We start from the raw sequence: 22,141 nt of genomic DNA on the forward strand, positions 1-22,141 counted from the left end.
GAGACCAGGTGAAATGGATGTGTTTGTCAACCGACCAGGCGAAAAATAAAGAGAGACCGATTCAAAGACATTTTCGATCTTTGTCAGAGAGACACAGGAAGTTAGACATCATACCTGATCGACAGCTCATTCCTGTATGCGTCTTGTAAGTGGACATCATGGCAGACACAGGGATGAGTCACTGCCTGCAATCGCAGAAGAAGAAAGAATGACTGAAGAGAGCGCTGCAGACAGAAGCTTGAGGTTTCCACCTTTGTATTTTCATGCAAATGAAGGTGCATTAAATTAGACGAGCTGAACGGGAGCTGCAAACTAGAAATACCGTTTTTTTAACACTTCCTCATTTACATTTAACAAATGTAAATTTTTACATTTAACAAATGTAAATGAGGAGTAAATTGTTTTTATTGTTAAGGAAATCAATCCTTCGCTTGATTTGCATGTCAATATGGCGTTTTCAAAAATGTCAGTGAGAGATATTCCAAAGGAAGGAACAGGTTTCTGGAAGAATAGTTCTGAAATATCAGAGAAAAGTAGACAGAAAGGACTATTTGAGAGATACATTCATAATATAATTGTAATTATTATTATAACAATATAATGAATATTGTAATGAAGAGGCCACTATAATCGAGGGAAAAGCTCAAAAGCGCATCTTAACCACTCACCTGAAGGACAAACGTATACAGGGACAACAATTTTCAACAGCAGGGTATTTCAATATATATATATATTTTTTTTTTTTGTTAGTTGTAACTCCTTTTCATTATCCAATAAAAAACTAAATGTTCCCACTTTTCCATTTGTTTAAAGCATGACAAGATATGCTCGCACATGCGATTGATCCATACTGGATCTCATAAATTAATAATAATTGATATTCAACCGTCTTTGTTTGCAAATGTATTAAACTAGCGAACGTTATTAGTATTTTACCTTGGTGCAAACAAGCTCAAAAGCACAGAGGAACTCAGATTAACACACACACACACACACACACACACACACACACACACACACACACACACACACACACACACACACACACACTGCACTGCTATAAACCTACTGCTGAATTCATACTCATCTCACACATGCTCCCTCTCTCTCGACTTCACATTCGCCAATGTTACGGGTCGATGGTGTTGCAGTACACTGGCTGGCTGAAACCATTCATGTCACATCACCCCAAAAAGTGCCTGAACTTCCTAGAAAACAACTGAAATTTGACCATAGACACTATTTTCTCCCATAATCTGGTGTAAATTCGTACACTGGGCCGGAAAAAACGGGAATCAACCCAACTCTATTAGCTATTGTTATATTTATAAGGGTGGGTTTACAATTTTCTATCTCAATTCTTTCTTAAAATTTGGTCCCCCAACAGGTACATTGAAATCATATAGAAGGGATCACAGGAGGAATGATTCCAGCTAGTAGAATCTGGTCCAATGCTCATATGGGCACCTCACCGTGATCGAAGCACACACTGCCTTTAAAGTTAACAATGTTTGTTCTGTATACTAAACGCTGCCTCTCACATTAGTGCCTGCAATGATCTAATTGGGCCCCATTAAAAACTGGCACACGACTTAACAAGGTCACGCTCAAGGTCACAAATTGTTGTGTGCCGTGGTGTTGCCCTGTTAAAGAGCGTTAGTTGTGGGTTATTAATTGTTGTGTTATTAAGTTATAACCATAACTTAGGGGTCCCTCTCACTAACGGTACATAAGTAGCTCCAACTGTAGCACTCTTCGCGGCGAATAATATATTTTGCTTCCTGTTGAACAGTAACAGCAGTTGTTCCGGCAATACCGGTATGACGGTATATGAAAAATTCATATCATACAGGAAATTAAAACCGGTATACCGCCCAGCCCTAGTGCCACTGCTACCGAGGTAGCCTGCCAAGTACCTCAGCATTAAGGTGCGCCGTGATTGGTCGGTGGGCCAGCGTGACTTTTGTCAAACAGAAAGCTAGCTAGCAGATCTTAGTGTTTAGTAAGCATTCGAGTTGAATGATATGTAAGAAGTTATGACATTGACATGATATTCTTATCGTTTTTTAATGGATTTCTGGAGAAGGACATTTCCAGAAAAACTGGACATCTTATCAAATGGTCGGTCAAGCCCACAGCTAGCAGCTCTGACCCAGCATGGAAAAGGATTTGTACGAACGGTATTTCTGGCTGACAGCGGTGGAGAAGCGTTGCACATTTTATGGCTAAGAATGTGTTTCACACACGACAGGACACAACAAGCTACGTGCTTTTGAAAGCTTTTGGAGAGATGAGTGGACTTTGTCTGTAAGTGAAGAGCAGCTGTGGTAAGTTAACCGACTTAGCCCCCCTGAAGACACGCGTGGTGCCGCAGCCTCAGCTGTTTTTTGTTATCGTTCTGGGTTCAGAGGTCACAAAGCCTGTTGTCTGTTACGTGAGCGCAGTCCACCGAAAACATATTTACCACAATTTAAGCTTCTGCATTTTCCAAATGCACTAGTATTATTCAAATGTATTGTTCGGTTCTTAAGCCTCGTACCGAACGCTTTAATACGAATATGTGTATTATTACACCCCTAGAAACAAATAACCATAATGAGCTTATTAGAACATGGCTCAAGTCTAGTAGGACAGCACAGAAGGCCCAGGTATAAAATGCACGGAAACATTGACACAAGAGCAAGTTCTTGGGAATCAATATAGTATAATATTCCAGTAAAACAGTTATGTTGACATTTTCTTCATTAATAGAAGTTGATCTGACTGCTACATGACTTAGGAGACATTAAGAGCGTCTAAGATATTTGAAAGGATTGGAATTTCATCAACTAATCAAATCTTTGTACTTTGAGTATATTTAGGATCGATATTGTAACACCGGAGATATACTTTTCGGAGAATGTTAAATTATACCATATTACAGTATGAAATAGAACTGGTTATTACACTGTAATAGAAACGATTAAATCATGATGCAGTATATAATTTTCATGCACACAGAACACATGGGATAGTATTATGAATAAATACATTTAGGAGCAGCCTTATAGATAACATGCTACCCTACACCACACACTGTCCTCCTGATGTGATTACAACACCACGGCCATCTCCAGCAGAGTGCTTCATGCATGAACATGCACTGGCTCGCCGTAGCCCAGATGGATCTTTCTAATTACCACAGATTAACACGGAGTGGAAATCCCAGCCGAACCTCGGGAGACAACCAACCGACGCTGCCAACTGCTCAGACCTGGTAGCTCCAGCCGAGTGAAATCTGCAGGCCGCGGTGTAATGTTTCGGCCTCAAGCAGCAGCGGTCTGAATTGCGGTCAAACCACCAGCGACAACTGTTAACATGAGAACCAAATCGGCCGCCGTATCAAACGCACATGTTGAAACAACCTGAAGATGTATTGTAAAAGAAAATGGCTGCGGGTAACGATGCAAGGCCATGGATTTCAGAGTAAATATTAGGCAGGATTTCACTTTTGTTATTTAATTTTTTTACGCTAAGTAAGCTTACCTTCCATCAAAACCTGCTTCACATTCACACAACAAACACTCGTCAGTGCAGCCTCAGACTGCAGTTGATCGTTTAGCAGCTCCACTTGAGCAGTTGAGGGTTTGGAGGTGTTTTCACACTTGAGCTGATTAGCTGGTTCTGAAGTTAAGATCACTACAGAGGTGTTTTTTTAGCCTCTCAAAATTGCTTCCATACTCAAGAAGAATTTTCCGAACCACAGCTTTGACTTTTGTGTATCACTCCAACTCAACAAAGCCACAGTTTTTGTAATTTCAAGGAAGAAAGCACAGAGGGAATTTCTGTTTTTGTCACAGAGGATTTCATCGAGAGCATCAATTATATTGAGGTGCGTTTACAACCCACTGAAACGGCACGTAGTTTTGCACTTTTCCCCCCTATGCATGCACATGGAGGTAAGTTTATAGCCAAAAACTGTCAGTGTAAGCTACAAATACTCTACACTTCCCTAACACATTATGTAGGAAGAGGAGAAACTTTACAAAAACATTATAGTATGAATTGCTTTATGCTTTAACACACATTTCAAATTAACTTAGACCTTACAGTTTTGTCTTTATTTAATCCCAGTCCACTTTTCTGGACTGCATCGGAGTTCAAAAACAGTTCTCAGTCCGACACACTTACAGCCGCTCATGTGGAAAACATCCCAAAACACTTTTCTGAAGGGCACTACAAGGACGGCTGATAAGGAGCGAAGCTACGTTACTCATTCACCCCCCCCCCCCCCCCCAACCAAACTTTGACCAAAGATTCAGACGCGAATAATTTGGTTACAAGCCCACAATTAGAATAAATCAAATTCTCTAATGCATAATGCAGCAAAACACTCACTTGATTAGAATTACACTTGAGTAAGACGGGCTCATCATGCATTAAAACAGTCACTTTTGCATAATTAATGAGGCCATTGCTTACGAGTACCGATTACGAGGGGTACAATGGCGGAGTCCAATTGAACGCTGCAGCCATCTGCTCCAGAGAGAGGGGCATAAATAAAGCTGGATCAGCCGGCCCACATGCAGACCCAGACCAGCTGTGTCTTTGTCAATATGGAGCCATGAACAGGATGTTTCATGGCTCCATTCAGATGTTGCAGAGACAGGAGGGAAGAGGAGGAAGAATAGGAAGGAAACACGTCGGGACAAAGAGAGGACAAAAAAGACGAGAGAATGAGTTACAGTGAGGACATGTGGAAGTTACTGAGAGAGAAGAAGCCATTTAGCCCACTTGGAACAATGCCATAACATCGTGGTGAGATTCACATTCTACACGTGTTGCCAAAATCAAATGGTGATTTCTTCGACACTACTGTTAGAAATTTGCAAAACAAATAAAGAGGGAAAAAAAGACCTATTCAAAACCAGAAATGTACATTTTTAAATTCCTAAAACATCCAAATCAATGCAATCCATGTCAAAAAAACAAAAGAGAAGACAAAATAAACAAAAGCACCAACAGCGATAACATGGGGACAAACACACGATGGAAAAACAAACAATCCTTGGAGCCATAGAGAGGCCAGGACAGATAAAAGTGCTCTTGATTGAGGGCTGATCACAGACACCCTGATGAAGAGATGAGCATTAAAAAGAAGAAGTTGAAGCCATGATGTTCCACCATGGCAGAAGAAGAGGGAATGCGAGAAAATGGGAAAAACAAAAAGCACAGGGTCTGTTGGGATAGCTTAGTGTGTGTAGTTGGGGCTGGCTGTTGGAATGTGTTCGACAGTAAATCACTTCCTGTGAGGGAAAGTGAAAGCATAAGGGAGGATAGGAGGAGAGAGAAGACAGAGAGGAGGAGGAGGGGGAGCAAATCAGAAACATCTTTTGATTATTTCACTCAATAAATGTGCAACGTATGCTTTAAAGCAAGCAAAACAGAAGTCCATATCCAGAAACATGATAATGTCGCTGTATATGACTGCGGTGGTTTAAATTGAGATAATCAGCAGTCATTAGTGTTCAGCAGCAATCCTCTTTGTGAGCGCGTCCATCAAGCAGCAGCCCAAGTCATAATACTGCTATTCCACCCAGAGCACCGGCAGCACTGTGTTTCAAACAGAACGGTACGCAAAAGTCATGAAATCTATGATTTCATAGCAAACTTGGACCGGCTTCAAGCCGAGCTCCATGCTGAGGGCGACCGCAGTAAACAGACCTGTGGACAATTGCAACCATCCCGAGCAGAACTCTACTGTGTTGCAGCGTCAGGTATTTAGACCTAAAGTGAGTTTATTATATGGATTACAGAGAGGGAAGAGTGCTGGGATGAGTTTTCACAAAGACAAACGGCTGCACAATAGATGGTGCTGCCTGCAGAGGGTTTTGTTTTCTTTCTTTTTTCTTCTTCTTTCGTTATGTTGAGTCTTGGATGGCCGCCTTGCTCAGTTTAAACAGAAACAGAAGACTAATGGAAACTGGCTGCTTATTCCTAAACAAAGGCTTGAAATGAAAATAGTCTAATGTCTTTTTTTTTTTTAACTCCATCATTTTTGATCGAATGCTGACAGAAGAGAGTACATGAATTTTTGTCTGTGCATGTGTGTATTGGTTTGGAAGATGGCGTTACGAGCATGACGTGTGTGTGTGTGTGTGTGTGTGTGTGTGTGTGTGTGTGTGTGTGTGTGTGTGTGTGGAAGACGTAGAGGACCATTAGGTGCTCTAATGCACATCCTAAACCTATTGTCTCGGCCTGATCATCGTTCACTCTGATCGCCCTGAACAGCAGAACCCTGTGAGCCTTTAAAAACAGATTAATAAAAATAATTTTCTCCTCCCTCTGACAGCAGCCTGGAAGGCATTACAGCAGGCAGACCTCGGACAATCTCCAGGAGCAGGATTAGCAGCATTAACCAGACAAATTAGGGCCTCGGCTCCTTCACAAAAGGCAAGAGAGAAACTCCCTGACATTCATAAACAAATCTCCCCAAGTTGTTAATCTAACTGCTATCCCACTCTTGAGGCCACCCGTGCTGAACGTGCCCTTATCCCTCCTTCCCTATTGGCTACCCAGCTCAGCAGGCTGGAGTCAAGGCCGTGCTCCTATTTCAAGTGATGGAAAAACAAATAGGTGAGCATAAGTGTATCGAGCAAAACTGGGTGTGAAAATAAACAACAACAACAGACATTACGCACCCCGGCAGAACAGTGCTTCATCTGTAGCCAAATTGCTTTTTGCAGCCTTATTTGCTTTATCAGTCAAAAGTAAAAAAAAAAAAAAAAAAAAACTCTCCCAGCCCTCACAGATGTGACATTGATAAATTCTAAGCTCAGGGCTGTTCTCATTTACATTTGCAATAAAACGTCCGTGTGAGCAACGAGAGGTCGTGTTACGGCGCGTATCAAAGAACACGGCTAATGCCACTTCTCCGAGTGGATTTCTTGGCGGCGGAGAAGCAGGAGGTTCTCTTCAGAGAGGTTGTGCTGCCACTGATCACAATCACAGCACCTCTGCACTATCCATCACGGGGCAGGGCACCGAGGCTGTCGGAGCAGGACGGAGGCCTCGACCCCAAATAAGATCTGATGAGAGAGTAGAGGGAGAGTGACTCGTGATGAATCACCTTGACGAAAATCTTCCCCTCTACCTGCAGGAGGTGAAGAGAGGAGGTGCTGCTGTAAACAAAACCTCACGACTGGTTTCACCAACATGCCTTCATTTTCTACAGCTCATTGGTCAAATATTGACTCTTTGTGCTAATAGAGTGACTTCATTTCAGTGACCGGCTAATAAAAACTGTGCCCAGGGTCGGTTACTCATGCCAAATGTCTCTGGCTTATATTTCCACTGCACATTTGAATGTTAAAATTCAAAATAGCTATTCATATTTTGTTATTCCGCAACTCCTGTCTGATGCAAATATAAACTTACAACGGCTTTATCAAGATGCACATATGCAGATAAACAATCGGAAGTTGTATGTGTGATTTCTGAAGAGTGACGTTCTTAAACAGTGCTTTTTATTTAGTTTTTTTCACATTGAATATTAACTTTCATATTAGAATGGTAGAAAACACAAGATCTGTCACCTTGCATTTGCATGGAAGTCTGTCAACCACAGAGCTTGTTATTCGAGTCTCACTAAACCCAATAACACAGCAGTGGTTCCTATTAAAACTACACAAATATGGAAACACAGAATTTGCTACAAAATATGTAATACAATACTAACAGATGTCATAGCAGGCCTATATGCTATTGATATGATCATACCTGAAATTTAAACACAGCTGCCTAACTGACTGTTTGATTAACTGTGTTGTTTGTGCCTGAAGAAGTTAAGAATCATTGGTATATATCAGTCAAATAAGAGCTGGAATGTAAATAGAGGGTTCACCATAAACACTCCTAAAAATGGGGTAGACACTAGTGAGTCTAGATTTGAGGGAAGTGAACACACAGCTGAGTGAAAGAAAACTGTATTGACAGTGTAAATGCAGCAGATTTAACCTGCTACAGGGTGAGATGTGCTCTGTAGAATAACAGTCAGAAACAATCAAGAGTAGAGAATCAAATAATCATCATGAAAAAGCTTCAACAAGGTCGTGACACAAACTGGTGCGCATGTGACGCATCTCCTGCCAAACCACAGGAATTATAGGAAGATAAGGCTGGCCCGCGGCAGTAAAGCCATGCTGTGCCCCGAATGCAATCAAACAATGACTCGAAAGCCACTTCATATTCTTTAAACATAGCCAGACTGCAGTTGATTTTCGCTCGGAGGAATAATCAATCATACTTGTGAGTCACCATCAACATCATAAGCACCTAATGAGTCTTTGGGGTGACTAAGTGTCTCGACAACAATTTCTACTCCCATCAGACAGCTAGCCACGTACGACTTTGTCATTAGTCACCACGTAGGGCCGGTTTAATCAGTAGAAACGCAGGCAGGCATTCAGAGACATTCAGAGACACACACACACACACACACACACACACACCAACATAAAAGGGGCAAGGCTCTGCTGCTCCTCAAAGTTCTCCTCCATCAGTAGTAGAAGAAGAATAAACATCCCTGGACTGACATGTGGGGCCAGAGTGAAGCATTTCCTATCCTGTCATGTGCTCAGCAGGTAGCCCACTTGTAATCTAGTGTTGAGAGCCGTCGGGAGGAAATCTCTGCAGGATCTGGATGCAGTCGTCATGCCTGATTTTATCCTTTGAGCCACATTGGTGTCTGACATGCTGTGGAATACAGAGCAGACCGCCGTTCCCACCATGAGAGGAACGGACCACGAGATAAATGGTTGGAGTTATGAATATAAAAAGCTCCTCATATTGGAGGGTAATACCCGCTTTTTCGTTGCATCGATTCCATATCCAACTCAAGGGCAAAGCTTTAACGCTTAAAGACATTTTTCAAACACAAACACAAAACTCATATTAAAATCGTATTGCTTGTAAAACGTCTCCGGATGCATTATCAACAAGCAAAAACATTTTTTTTAAATTTAAAAGTATTTATATATTTAAAGTATGCAATCAAGAGTTAGGATAGCTGCCAGATGGTCATCATGAGAGTAAAACTGTAAGGGACAACAGAAGATTTAATGATGATGACAGGAACGGGTACAGTAAGCCTTTCTTTCCCTTTATCTGATTATTTTTGTTCTTGACTTATTCTTTTATTTCTGCGGTTGTATCACAGTGTGGTGGGAAACATATGGAGTCTGATGCACAGAGTGAAAACACACATGCATACTTAACAAACCACACACAATGCTGGAGAGAAGCGGAGGACTGTTTAGGTCTGTTGTGCTGACTGTAAAATCAACAACATGATATTTTAACTGTAGTGGCCAACTTTGCATGTCAGTGGCTACATGTGGCAGTGAAGTGCAACGTTCTCAAGAGCCGTTTGAACTCACAACTCATGTGATGTTGTGTCAGTAAACTGACAACAGCATGCTGATGTATGTTTCCCATGATGGATTAAAGAGGCCAAACGTCTAACCCTGGGGAGCCCTGCTTTCTTTGGATCCACTTTTATATTTGGATTGCACTTTTTGATTTCCTGCCACGAGTAATAGGAAAAACCAAAAAGGAATTTTCACAGAGGGAATCTACATTGTCAAAACCGAAAGCCTAAAGTGAAGGAATGGATTTAACGGCGTGTCTGTTTTTATGTAAGCAACAAATGTTAGCATTTCCGGCCAGCTAGCTCACTACCTACTTACTACTAAAGTAACTGTTAATACATCCACTGTGTAGTCTATGTGAAAGAGAAACATGTTTAAAAATATAAGCAGTCATTTCCTTATCATATTTATAGTACTAGGACTAACTAGCTCTACTTGACATGGTGCTCTACTTTCTTTTTAGTGAAAACCGTGTAAAGCTGGTCATCACATATTCACTGTGCATGGCGCTCTGCTGCTCCTCAACCCAGCAGAATGACTGTTGGTTCTGAACAGACATATGCGGCCCGAGCCGAACTCTACGCTGCATTAAAAGAACAATGCTGCTGATGTATTGCTTTGTTTTCTACCTCATCAGCTGGTGAGGATGTTGACTAGAAGAGCTTTAGAATCAGCCTTTAAGTGCAATATTATGTATATTTAGCTATCAAGTTCAAAAGTTCACAACCTTTTACAAGATTCTTTTTAAATGATTCAGCTGGAAACATTAAAAAGTCAGCTGTAGACATGTTGTTTTCAACTAAATCAGCTAATTAGTTGCAGCTAATAGAAACTGCTACTGCCAGAAAATTGATAGTCGCTAGCAAGACGTGAGAACCTGCTTTTGCTGGTGAATCTTTTTTGTACATCGTGAGTAAAAACATAACTCATCTCAATATTGGTCAGAAGCCAGCATCGTGTTGTGGTCTGGGAAGTCGTACAGGCAGATGGAGGACGTGTCCTCTCTACCACCCACACATCCACAGGACTCACTCAGTGCACAGCATGCTGGGACAAAGCTAAAGGCCCAACTCTTCAAAAAACTCAGTAAATTGTCTTTTTCTCGCTCTGTGTGTGTGTGTACTTTCTAACTTTCTAATTTCCAGTTCCTCTCCCAAGCCTTGCTCTGTTTTGCTGCTTCGCCTGCAGAATAAATAAATACACTTCAGTGCTATCGGTTTTCCATACTGCACAGCTCTCCCAGTCGACAGAAACATGTCACACCGCGCAAATAAATAGCTCCCCTGTAACCCAAATAGCGTAATTGCTCAGATCCTGCGCCCCTGCCGGCTCTCTTCCTGGACATAAGAACCTGCCCAGAAACTCCCCCTGAAAACAGCAGACTCCGTCTACCCCAAGCACTTTAACACCTCCACCTCTTCCTCCACCCACTTCTGGAGCACGACTGGGGGGGTCCAGTTCACCCATACTACCAACCAACTTCATGTCAAGCACTGTACAACATCAGTTCAAATGGAAGGGTAATATTCTCCACGGGGAATAAAAGGGTCCCTCTAGCAGCTAAAAAACATATATAGGCCTAATAGACCTAAGAGCAAAGTGGGATTAAACATTTCACAACCAGCAATTTAAACTGTGAAACAAATCACAGTAAATAAAACTGCACTGACGAAATATATGTAAAATAATTAAAAAACACATTAAAAAAACATGAGAAATATGCAGCAGGCCAAATAATACACATGTACAGTAAAAAGACAACCACTACAACTCACTAAAATCAATTACACCTCATACACTTTACAGCTATATATCATTTGTGAATACATTTGCATCATGGGTACATTTACGAGCTTGTCAGCTGCAGTGTAATGTAAATAGATGTGAGTGAAGACACTCAGTGCGGCGGTAGAAGCAGTTAAATGCACAGACCTTTAACCTCCACCTCTTTCTTTAACTCTGGCCTGCGCCTGAACCCAAAACTCACACCTTCTCTCCCAAGTTGCTGCTTTTACCTCTGGGTATAGCAACAGAGGGATGTTTTCCCTCCTCGGTGATATTCAATAGCGTCTGTGGAGATAAACTGTGGGGCACAGTAGTTGTCCGCACCAGGCTCAGACCTCCTCTATGTGACCCAAGAGGTCACAGCAAAGCAGGTCTGCTCCACTGGACTTCTGTGAAAGTCTGGGATCGTTTACCTTCTATGGGAAGAGAGCACTCTCTGTGTGTGTGTGTGTGTGTGTGTGTGTGTGTGTGTGTGTGTGTGTGTGTGTGTGTGTGTGTGTGTGTGTGTGTGTGTGTGTGTGAGTGAGTGAGTGTGAGAGAGAAAGAGAATCAGGATGCTCCTCAGTTCAAGCTAAGGAAATGAAAAGTGTTTTCAAATGTTTTCACAACCTGGGGGAAGTTTAAGGACCTTGCTAATCACAACCACACGTCCCTAAATCTACAGTATTTTGAAGCAGCTAATGGACAGGCGCCTACACACTGGATTACAGTACAACCTGTACCGTGTGAAACCATGGCTAACCAATGCAAAACTCTCTAAATCGCAAATCTGGTTTCAATGAATAACGGTCAAAATTGGCTAACTTGAATTTCCTAGCTGGAGCCAGTGTAATGTAATATGAACTTCTGTACAGTGCAGCTGAACATAGCTGTGTGCATTTCCTCTCAACATGACATAAAGAAACCTCAGAATCCCATTTATACCATCATCTAATCCGGCCTCCCCCCCATGCCTCGTGTGAATATTTATGCTTTCCGGTGTGTTTGGGTTAGAGTTGTACACCGTTATCACTGGGGGGCATGTCCGAGACGTGTAATCACTTCCATGCACGTTCTTGGTGTTTACGTTACAGAGCTTTACCAGCAAAACAAATGTTTTCGAGACATGTAAACACATGAGCTATTGGCAACAAAGATGGTTCAGCAGCAGGGCTATTACATGAGGTAGCAGAATAATTTGGTTAGTTCATCTAAAATGAAAATGTTCCACTCACTTTAGTGACCAGTGGATGCCACGACGTCCTCTCGGTAACATCTTTTGTACATCTTAGTGATACTGTGCTCAGGTTATAGTCTGAGCTGCAGACAGCCCGAAGCACTTCCATGCTCCTCTTCACATCAGCATACATTTCCTGACTCTCCACAGGTGCGTCACGCTAAAGAAGCCAACATTACAGGCGGTTTATGAAAGACGGCTGCCTGTATCTTTTTTTTTTTTTTCACTGTACGGACAATGTGAAAGGTGTTGCACACAGCGATGAACCTACGGAGAATTATCAGCAGAATCTGCAGCTCTCCTCAACTTCAGCTCAACTTTACCGTTTTGGTTCCATCACCGAAAAAGTAGTAGTAGCCAAAAAAAGGTTTAAGTAAAGGATCACGGTACATTATTAACAAGAAAGGTTCTTCAAGTTGCAACATACATTTTCACAAAAACAAGCCATTCTAGTGCTGAACAATACTTATGAGTTAGTATGAAAATCAGTCAGAAGAAATACATTTTCTGCCATCTTTGCAGTATGCCCGCGCAAAACCAGCCTGTATTTTTGACAGGCAGTTGTCCTGCACTGTTCACTCTGCGCCTCCAACCAGCCCAGCGCTGCCCCCCACCTTGCCCCCTTCAGTGGCACACCCTCCGCTAAAAGCTTTTTTAATTATGGCGGCCATTAAAGCAGGTCTGGCTCTGGGCTCTGACTGATGGCAGTGTATGCACCACTGCTCCTCTGAGGCAGCCACATGCTTACATGCACTTATTTGACCACACACACACACACACACACACACACACACACACACACACACACACATTTAACTGCACTCGTGGAAGCAAAATGCTTTGACCAGACAACAAAACTGGCTCCACTGGCCTAAAATCTGTCTAATCATCTTTTTTTTGCAAGTCTGCAAAAGTGATGGTGGCGTGCCCTCATCTACTCAAGAGAGAGGGAAAGGACAGCAAGAGAAGAGCAAGAGAGAGGGGGGGAGCCAAATTAAGAGGAAAGACGGGGAGGAAGACAGAAGAGGAAAAAGGGCACGAGGGAGCAGAGCTATAAAACACTCTTTCCATGCGTCTCCCTAAAGAGGAGGTGTGTGTCTGCTGCTAGATTGTTGAAATAAAGAACTGTGCTGAGAAATAAATGCATGGCTAAAAATAGAAAGACTGGCATGGCGGACTGGATGACTCATGCATTGAAAACAGATAGGAACACTTTCAATTATCGACCTGCTATCATAAAACAAAAAAGGAAAACGGTGACATCATGCGCTTGACAAGCCGCACTGCTGTTACCTGAACAAAACGGGTAAGAGCCAGGCAGCTAGGAAGAACACGTGTACGTTTAGGATGTGCAAGTGCAAGTTTCCCCAGGCTACTTCTACCTGTGTGAATGACTCTGTGTTCATGGGCTCTCGAGGCCGTCTGGTCTACATAAGACACTAATCCAATTGTCACCATTCTAGGAGACGTATTCGACCCCGGGGCTTCGCAGGGTCACGCTCGCTTCCTGTTTGGACCAATAGGGGGGACTCCATCAGTGGTCTGACAGGCTGCTACAGCCACTCTCAGGTTACACTGCCTGGGCCCGGGAGCCACAGTGCTCCCAGGGGTCGTTTTCGGGAGGTGTCCATATGTGATGTGTGTAGGTGGGGTTCTGGGAGGGTCACTCGGCCACAGAGTTGCAACCCTACCCACTTCAAAAAGGTCCCTGTCCTTCTTATCCCTGAGGGCGCCCTGCTGCTCTGCTCTGCCCGCCCCCCCCCCCCCACCAACGGGCTGGCCCTCCTCACAATGGTGGATGACGCAGGGCCCCGCTCAGTGGCCTTGAAGTCTGACACCTTCCCAGCAGCCCTGCTTCATGACCTTCCCCGTGTGTCTGATGCTCAGAACGTCCCAGCTGATGGAGGCTGCACTTTGATAAAAAAGAAAGAAAAAAAAAGCAGTGTAACTTGAGGACGCCACATCAGGAACACTCCCTCCGACATCACCATATAGACCATATGGAAACACCTGCTGTGAATACACATCCTTAAAAGGAAAGCTCTTATGTTATATATAGGTTAAGACATATTGCAGGGCTCTCTAATCTGGCTGGAGGACAAAAGAGAAGAAGACACAATGACCACAACAAAGCCTCACCTGTTCTCCGGGTTATAATATGTGAGAGAGAGCCTGGTGACAGACGATCTATTAAAAAGGTGTGATGAAAGATTTCCATTATGCGACGGCTTTTTATGATAACCTTTGTTTATTTCGGTTAGCTTTAAGACTACAGAGTACTTTCCTAATTAAAAAAGGATATTTTTAATATCTCCTCCTGTCGGATGAAAAACAACTTCCACATCATTGCAGATTACAGTCTTCATTTTATTAGGTCAAAGTTTGTTTTATTGCCATTTTACTGTGTGCAGTGACAGCATTGCAAGATAACTGAAGACAATGTAGACCAGAGTTACAAGTTAATGGGCCATAACTCTAAATGCTGCTTTTAAACTCACACTTCCCAGGTGATGGATAAGTTAAGCAGGCCAAACCACCAGAAGGCACCTTCATTTGGGAACACTGGAGCATGACCTCGTGACAAGGCTTCTATTTTTCTCCATTGCTTAACCGATAGCGATGGCCATCACTCATGCTGATTAAGTAAACCCCAGTGCTAATAGATTTCCTCTGGAAAGGCTTCTGACAAAAATACAAATGTATTCAGGCTGAGCCCCCTGAGGCACACTGGCGTGATACATGGCTCCAGTAACGGTCCAGGAAATGTTTACGAGCGGACCAACAGGCTTGTTTAAGGTCAAAGGTTACACAAAACCCCAGATTGGTTTAAACTGTGTCCTTCGATTGACACTACGGGAGTTTGAAGGAAACCCATCATGCCTCACAGTGGGAAACCCTAAACTGGGCTCCCTGAGATATTTGTTTTTACTATTAGAGGGAAGGTTATACAATACAAGCAGTGGGGAGGTGCCAACGCTGAAATCCACTGGTGGTAAGACTGAGTCACTCTCACCCCCCATGTTGTCAAAACCCAAACAAACAGCAACACTGACTCACTAACACCTGCAGACACGCCTGGACCCACACCTTAGCTGTGACTGGTCAGCAGGCAGAGAGAGGTTGCCTTGTAGAAGTGTTTTCTTTGCTGTCGTCTTGATATCAAAACATATGACATTTTCCGATGAGTTTTATTAGCTTAAATAAGTTTCAGGAATCGTCTCAGCCCACAGAGATACTTGTAAATCTATCTTGCCACCTTCTTTTCTGTCAGTCTCCTTTCAGAGAAACCGACACCTAATTTATCCAAGTTATCTGAAAACTCTGCAGACAAGTGTAAAGGAAACCAGACTAAAAGTCTATCGCAATGCTTCCAGATCTATGAAGCTGTTTACACATCAGAAAACAAAATAGACCGTCAGTCTTAGATCGTAACCACCAGGTTTGAAAATATTATGATAAGTTCAGCCTGATGGTAGGCCATGCTGTTATCTAAATCTGTAGTGTGGACACTTGTCAGCCTCAGCTTGACTTTAAACTTTGTCAAAAGTTCTTCCTGCTTTAATCGTCTTTGGTACTTCTGCTTTTTCACACTGTCAAAGTTCCTTACTTTTACAAATTGGGACCATTTCTAAACAACGACATTTCTGCATTGAGCCAATTGGCCTTTGATGCAGCTCTTTAAATACTATTGCAATCTTTCAGACCTACCATTGTGCAACCCACCACCTCCCCAACACCATAACGTCCAGGTTGTTCTGGGAGATTTAACCGAGAGTGTCCACCTGCTGGCTTTATTTCACCTCCACCAGCAATCCTGGGTGTTTGATTGTCAGTGGCGGAGCATAGGGGCTTAATCAGTGAAGGCAGGTGCTAAACACGTTGTGCCTTTTACTGCCATAAAATGAGAGTCTGCTTTCAGAGTTATGTGATACGCGTGCTTCCGGGAGCTGAAGACTGGCCTGTATTTATGCCTCACTGTGTACAGAAAGCAATGAAACACCGACTGCACACAGAACGCCATGCAGCCGTGCACAGTTGAATAAATCACTGTTGTTATACAGGCAGAAGCCACAAAAAAACATTGTTAATGCGTTATAGAACACAAAACGACACATTGGGCTCACAACATCAATATCATTAATGCCATGTGCTATCAAAATGTTACAAGTTGTAGCCAGCCGATAACAGCCACTTTCACACGTCCATCACATGTGGGATAATAAGACATCACTATTTTACAAATATGTATCATCCAGTAAGGCATATACAAAACAACAAAAGAGCCAAAAAAATAACATGTGATATCATAAAGTAGTTCTATATTCTTTTGAATAACATATTTGAAACTGGAAAAGCGTGAATGCTGTATGCTGAACAGCAGACACTGCGCTGTAATGCTGGTATAAATGCATAGGAATGTGAAGTATTAGGAATAGTTCAGAAAAGTGGGAATGGGTTTATTTTGTAAGAATGTCACTGAAAATTTTACTAACACCAATGATGTATAAAAGATTTGAAATATTTAAAGATTTTCTTTGAAAGCTGACGCCACACTGCATTGCTGGCTGGCTGTAATCTGTATGAAGATAGAGAAGTAGGGATAGTTGGAAAAGTAGGAATGGGTTTTACTAAAATGTGTTATTACCAATTGTATTATTCCCTGTTAAAATACAGTTACCGTTTGGGGATTACATTTTGAAAGGGAGGGGATGGGATGGGGGGGTGAGAGGGAGAGGATAAGAGAGGTAGAATCTCATTTAAATGCGAGTAGCAAGAATGTTGGGAAGATGTGGAACACTTTCAATTTTAAAATGGAGTTTCTACATGAATGTAAAAGTGAGATGATAGCAGTTGAAAATGCATGAATTTTTGTCAGATTTGAACATTCCGGCCGTTCCTAATTTAGCTTAACGTCTTGATGTTTGAATCAAGATTCCATGTTGAAGTATGTGGAAGGAGCTAGTCAGCGAAAAAACACAGCGGAATAATAATAAATACATAGAAGAACATAGGTTGTACAACACATTTCAAACATACTGTACAGTGGAAAGAAATGTTAAATACCAACAGTTTATCCTGATTAAGAGCTTTCATTTTCTCCCATCTCAGGAAGTATCCAGGTAACATGCTAATCTACATGTCTCTGATGTAAACAGACAGCTCAATCTCTGTGCGTCATCACTTAAATCAATATCTGGTTTTGTCACTGCACTAACTCATTATCATTCCCAAAGGGCAAAGAGAAAACATAATGGAATAGACACAAACAACAACAATACTGAGGTCATTAACTGACAGTTACTAGTCAGTTTAAAGAAGTCTGTACTCACCGGTCACAGGAGAACCGGTCAACCACTGTTCTTTGTCGCAGGTTCTCCCATCACCACACCTGTTGCTCCGGTGTGTCTTTAGCCGATGACTGGCAATGCCAGAGAGACACGCAACAGCTCGAATAACTCCGGAAAAGCATCGTGATACGGCCTCAGTGACACGTGTCCATCAGGCATGGATGGGGTTGTTAGTAACGTTAACGTTAATCCCACTCACTCTTTTCTTTCAATTGTCAGCTTCCACCCTTTTACCGGAACAACACGTCGAATCATAACACACGGCCACAGCGCAAAAAGTAGTTTTTCTTCTCTTTTTTTTACTGGTGGCTAGCATGTAGCTTAGCTAGCTATTTCATTTAACCTTGGCTATCGCAGACAAACGTCTTACTCGCTGTCACGTGAGCTAAGAGCAACCAATCAGAAGACGAGGTCATCTCGGGACGATTTTTGGCTTGATTAATTAGCCTATTTGTATTTTAATATGTATGGATATTGTTAGATGTACTTTCACATAAACGTTTGCTTAAACATTTTTTTTATTTAAATTTTTTAATTTAATTGGTCCTTATTTGTGGGAGCTCGAGCGCCCCCTTGCCGCATTGCCTGCCTAGGCGATCGTGTCTTATCTCCTTTCTTCAGAGGAGGCTTTATGAAGATGCTTTACACCTATAGGGTCTAATCACTAAAGTCTTTCTCTGCTGATGACCTTAATATATAGTATGGGATACTCTTCAAATTGGTCTGCCCTCATTGAATTATAGCCTATAACTCTAAACTGAAATTTGACAGCCTCAGCTGTGCTTAGGCTCAGCTACATGCCTGCTAAGCAGATGCTGTGCCAATAATTAGCATGTTTACATTCATGTGAACAGCTATGGGATATCATAATGCTGGTGTGAAACATGTGGCAATTTAGCTGTGTTAGAAGTGTCCCTTGAAACAAGTGTGTGTTGACTTGTTTGTGACCCTGGATGAAAGTAGAGAGGGGAAGTCTCTATCCTTCTGGGGACCATGAATATTTATATATTATTTATTATATAAATTTAATAGCAACCCATTTGTTGTCGAGACATTTCATTCTGGACCAACAGACCGGTCAACAATCCTCACCATGAGTGTGGCGAGAAAGATTTGGAGAAGCATTTCAATGGAACCTGCCTCTGTTTCTGAGTCTCCTTGTCAAGGTCTGGAAGTAATTCACTCCTTTTCAATAAGGAAAGAAAGAGGGGAAATTATAAAGCTGACAATTCCCAAACGTGTATCCCTTCCCTCCTGCAACTCAATTAACTCGTTGTGGTACATTTAAAGTTAACATCAGATCCCAAGGCAAAGCTAGAAGGAGAATACTCAACTTCGGAAAATGTTTTCTAGTGGGAACGAGGGAGAGAAAATATACACAGGTATTAAAATACAGAAGCCATTTCAAAACTTAATGATCGAACAGTTGATAAGAGAATATTGGTGATTATGGGAAAGACAAACAAAATGAAAACTTAAGACTTTCTTTTTTTCTCTCAAGGAACAAGGAGGAAATGAAACATAAAGAAAAGGAGGATCTGTGCAGGATTAATGGCTCCTGAGTGTGTCGACCTCCCCAGAGCTGGAGATTTGATTCTCCTCCATTCATCCAGACCTCTTTTCATCCCTCAATCCACATTTAAACCTCCCTTCATCCCTCGCCCCTCTATATTTCTAGTGCCAGCGTCTGTCATCACTCCTACTTCCCTCCTGACCCGTTCTCTTATTGTGCCCTGTCCTCTTTTCAAGAAAGACATTGATTAGCAGAGGACACAGTGATTGACTGCTCTGTCACAGAGCAGCTCATGGAGATTCAATCAGTCCATTGTAAGCCTGAAGTGCCTCATATATTTATATCTGGAGATTGAAGATTAAGACAAAGTGGTGGAAAAAGGCTGGGAAATAGAAAGAGAAAGTAACTGGTGTTAATCTGACATGTCTTCACAGTGAATTCCCTCTCTCCTACTAGAACTGTGGTATACAGATGGTGCAGGATTGAGTCACACTGAAACAAGATAGATATGTTCCAGACTTGAAGCTTGATACGATCTATACAGTATGTCCTAAACCAGAAATAGACAGATTTCTTTCCTTTCAGCCAATGTGCTCCTCACAATAGAGAAAACAGTTGCAGCAAAGAAAACACAACACCTTGTTCTTGTTGTCAGACATCAGTCTCCCATGTTTGACGGATGGTTAGTGATATCCATGCAAGAGGAGTCCAGAGGTGCTTGTGAACTCCTACAGGGTTTCCTTTGATTACAGCACCCCCTAGTGGCCACAAGGGGCTCAAAATTATTCCTCACTCTTCAATCACATCTGGATACACGCAATACTTCAAGCTAAGCACATCTGTATCACATATGAGTAAGCACTGTGAGAACAATCTGCAAATATAAATATAATCTGCAACATCAGAAAAATGTAAACAAACAGAAAATTAAGAATGTGTAAGTCTGATTCACTGAGGTTGATTCGTTTGGGGGCATTTAAAGGGAAGTTCACCCAAATGACAAGAAACATATTTTCTCATTTAGCACTTGTGGTATCCACATATTTTCGGTTTCATCTCAGCAAGTTTTGAGATAATTGTCTGTGACATTTCTGCAGTCACCCCATTATAATAAAGGTGAATGGAATCCATCTTGTCCTGCTTAAAGCATTTCAAAATTACTCTATAAAAAAATCAACAGCAACGCAAATTTGCAGAAACTATGTCCTGCTTGGTTAATAATATTGTGAACCATTTTTCTTTCTTGGATCTAGTTTTTACAGGACAAATAGGCCCAGTTCTAGTGTCCCACGAAGCCCTAAATCCTCACAGACTTTATTTGACATCATCTGAATCTTCAGCAAAGCGGGATAACCCTGACTTCAGCCCAGGGCTTGCTGACCCTGCTCTGCAGCAGGGTCCTAAAACTCACCTTAACATTAGTCAAGTGTTCTATCAAACATTTAACCGAGTGCTAGTAGAAGTGAAGTGTTAATCGTATTGCCCTGAGCTAAGGTTAAGTTTGGGTTAACAATGTGTTTTTGTGTTTTATGTGTATATGTGTGTATGTGGTGTGAGGAATTTTAAGTTTTAAAGCATTCCTAGTGCTGGATATTATGTGTCACAGTGTGTTTACTTAGGAAGTGTTAAACCAAGGAGTGTGGTCATTGAATGTATATTGAGAGTCTGTAATGGGGGTTTGAGGAATGTCAGAAGGTGTAAATCAGCGGGGGAAGAGGGTAGTTCACAGAGGTGTCTGCCCAGGACAATGGGTCAGGATCATTGGACTTCAGCCAATCGTGGAGCTGATCGATAGGCTGAGGAATGTAACTCTGGGGGGCAAAGGAGCTGTTTGTCCCCTGAGAGAATCAGACTTCCTTCGTACCATGGGGCAGATACATCTATCTGTCCTGTGGTGTGAACGGGGTCTCATATTTCTTGAAATATTTTACTATTGATAGTGTAATTTGGTTTGTGATTGTTTTGGCTTCTGTTAACAATATTAAATACTTTTGATTTTGACCTGGACCTGCTGACTCCTGCCCTGCTTGCTGATGGAACAAAGAGTGCAAAGGGGGGGGGGGGGGGGGGGGCTGCTGCTTCTTCTCCTCAGTGGCCTTCTTCTCCTCTATGGCCTTCTTCCCCTCTGTTTGAGAAATTTCTGAACATTACAGTGGTCAAGGGTCAACTCTTAGTCCAGTAAGGATAGCCCTGGGCTAGCAAGTTGTTCAATGAATAGGAGAGTTTGTTGGTCTTTTCCTGTTTGAAAGACAAACTGTCACTAATTAAAAGCTTTATACTTAATAGAAAAAAAGTCCTCTTGACTCCTTCCATGATTTTAATTGTTTCTTTCTTACATCATAGTACTATATACTATGTGTTATCCCTTTGAACAAAGTGTTGTGGACTTTATGAAAGTATGTGTAAGTATATAAGTATGAGTGCTCAAACTGTTGAATTTGTTTTCTATGGATAAGAGTAACAAGAACACTTATTCTGGAAAGGGATGCTGCTGTTGAATTTTAAATGTGAATGTGCAATGCTGTGAGCACCTCAAACTAAACTAAATCCACTTCCTTTGTTTAGGGGTAGCAGAAAAAAAATCACAGCGCCGGATATCTCAAAACATGAACAAATAAAACCCAAACTGACCCTTTAAAGAACCTCCATCACCCATTACTACCACCGCTTCTGAAGCTGTGCCTCCATTCTGGGGCTGCAGAACAGACAAAAATACACAAGAGGGCAGCCAATACTTATCTATGAACTCTGCCGTCCAGGTCTCTGACATCTCACCGGGCTGTCTGGTGCCTGCAGCTCCTCATTCAAACTGAATTACACTGTGAAATAGGATTACGTGTCGAGCAATGCAATGATTGAGCACAATTGTTGG

General features: G+C 42.0%; 1 long non-coding RNA gene across 1 annotated transcript in view; it reads right to left on the minus strand.

Moving 5' to 3' along the window:
* LOC137878768 (uncharacterized) overlaps window positions 1-18,048 on the minus strand; it is a 37,457-nt gene extending 19,409 nt beyond the window's left edge. Inside the window, exons 1-2 of the long non-coding RNA XR_011103639.1 lie at window positions 17,739-18,048; window positions 115-185 (exon numbers count right to left, since the gene is read on the minus strand). This is a non-coding gene — a long non-coding RNA (uncharacterized lncRNA). The remainder of the gene's footprint in view (window positions 1-114; window positions 186-17,738) is intronic.
* Window positions 18,049-22,141: the final 4,093 nt, after the last annotated feature.

Source organism: Cebidichthys violaceus, unplaced genomic scaffold (genome assembly GCF_023349555.1).
Source record: "Cebidichthys violaceus isolate CVI_PGR_0920_01 unplaced genomic scaffold, fCebVio1.0.p SCAF_23, whole genome shotgun sequence".
NCBI classification, from domain to species: domain Eukaryota; kingdom Metazoa; phylum Chordata; class Actinopteri; order Perciformes; family Stichaeidae; genus Cebidichthys; species Cebidichthys violaceus.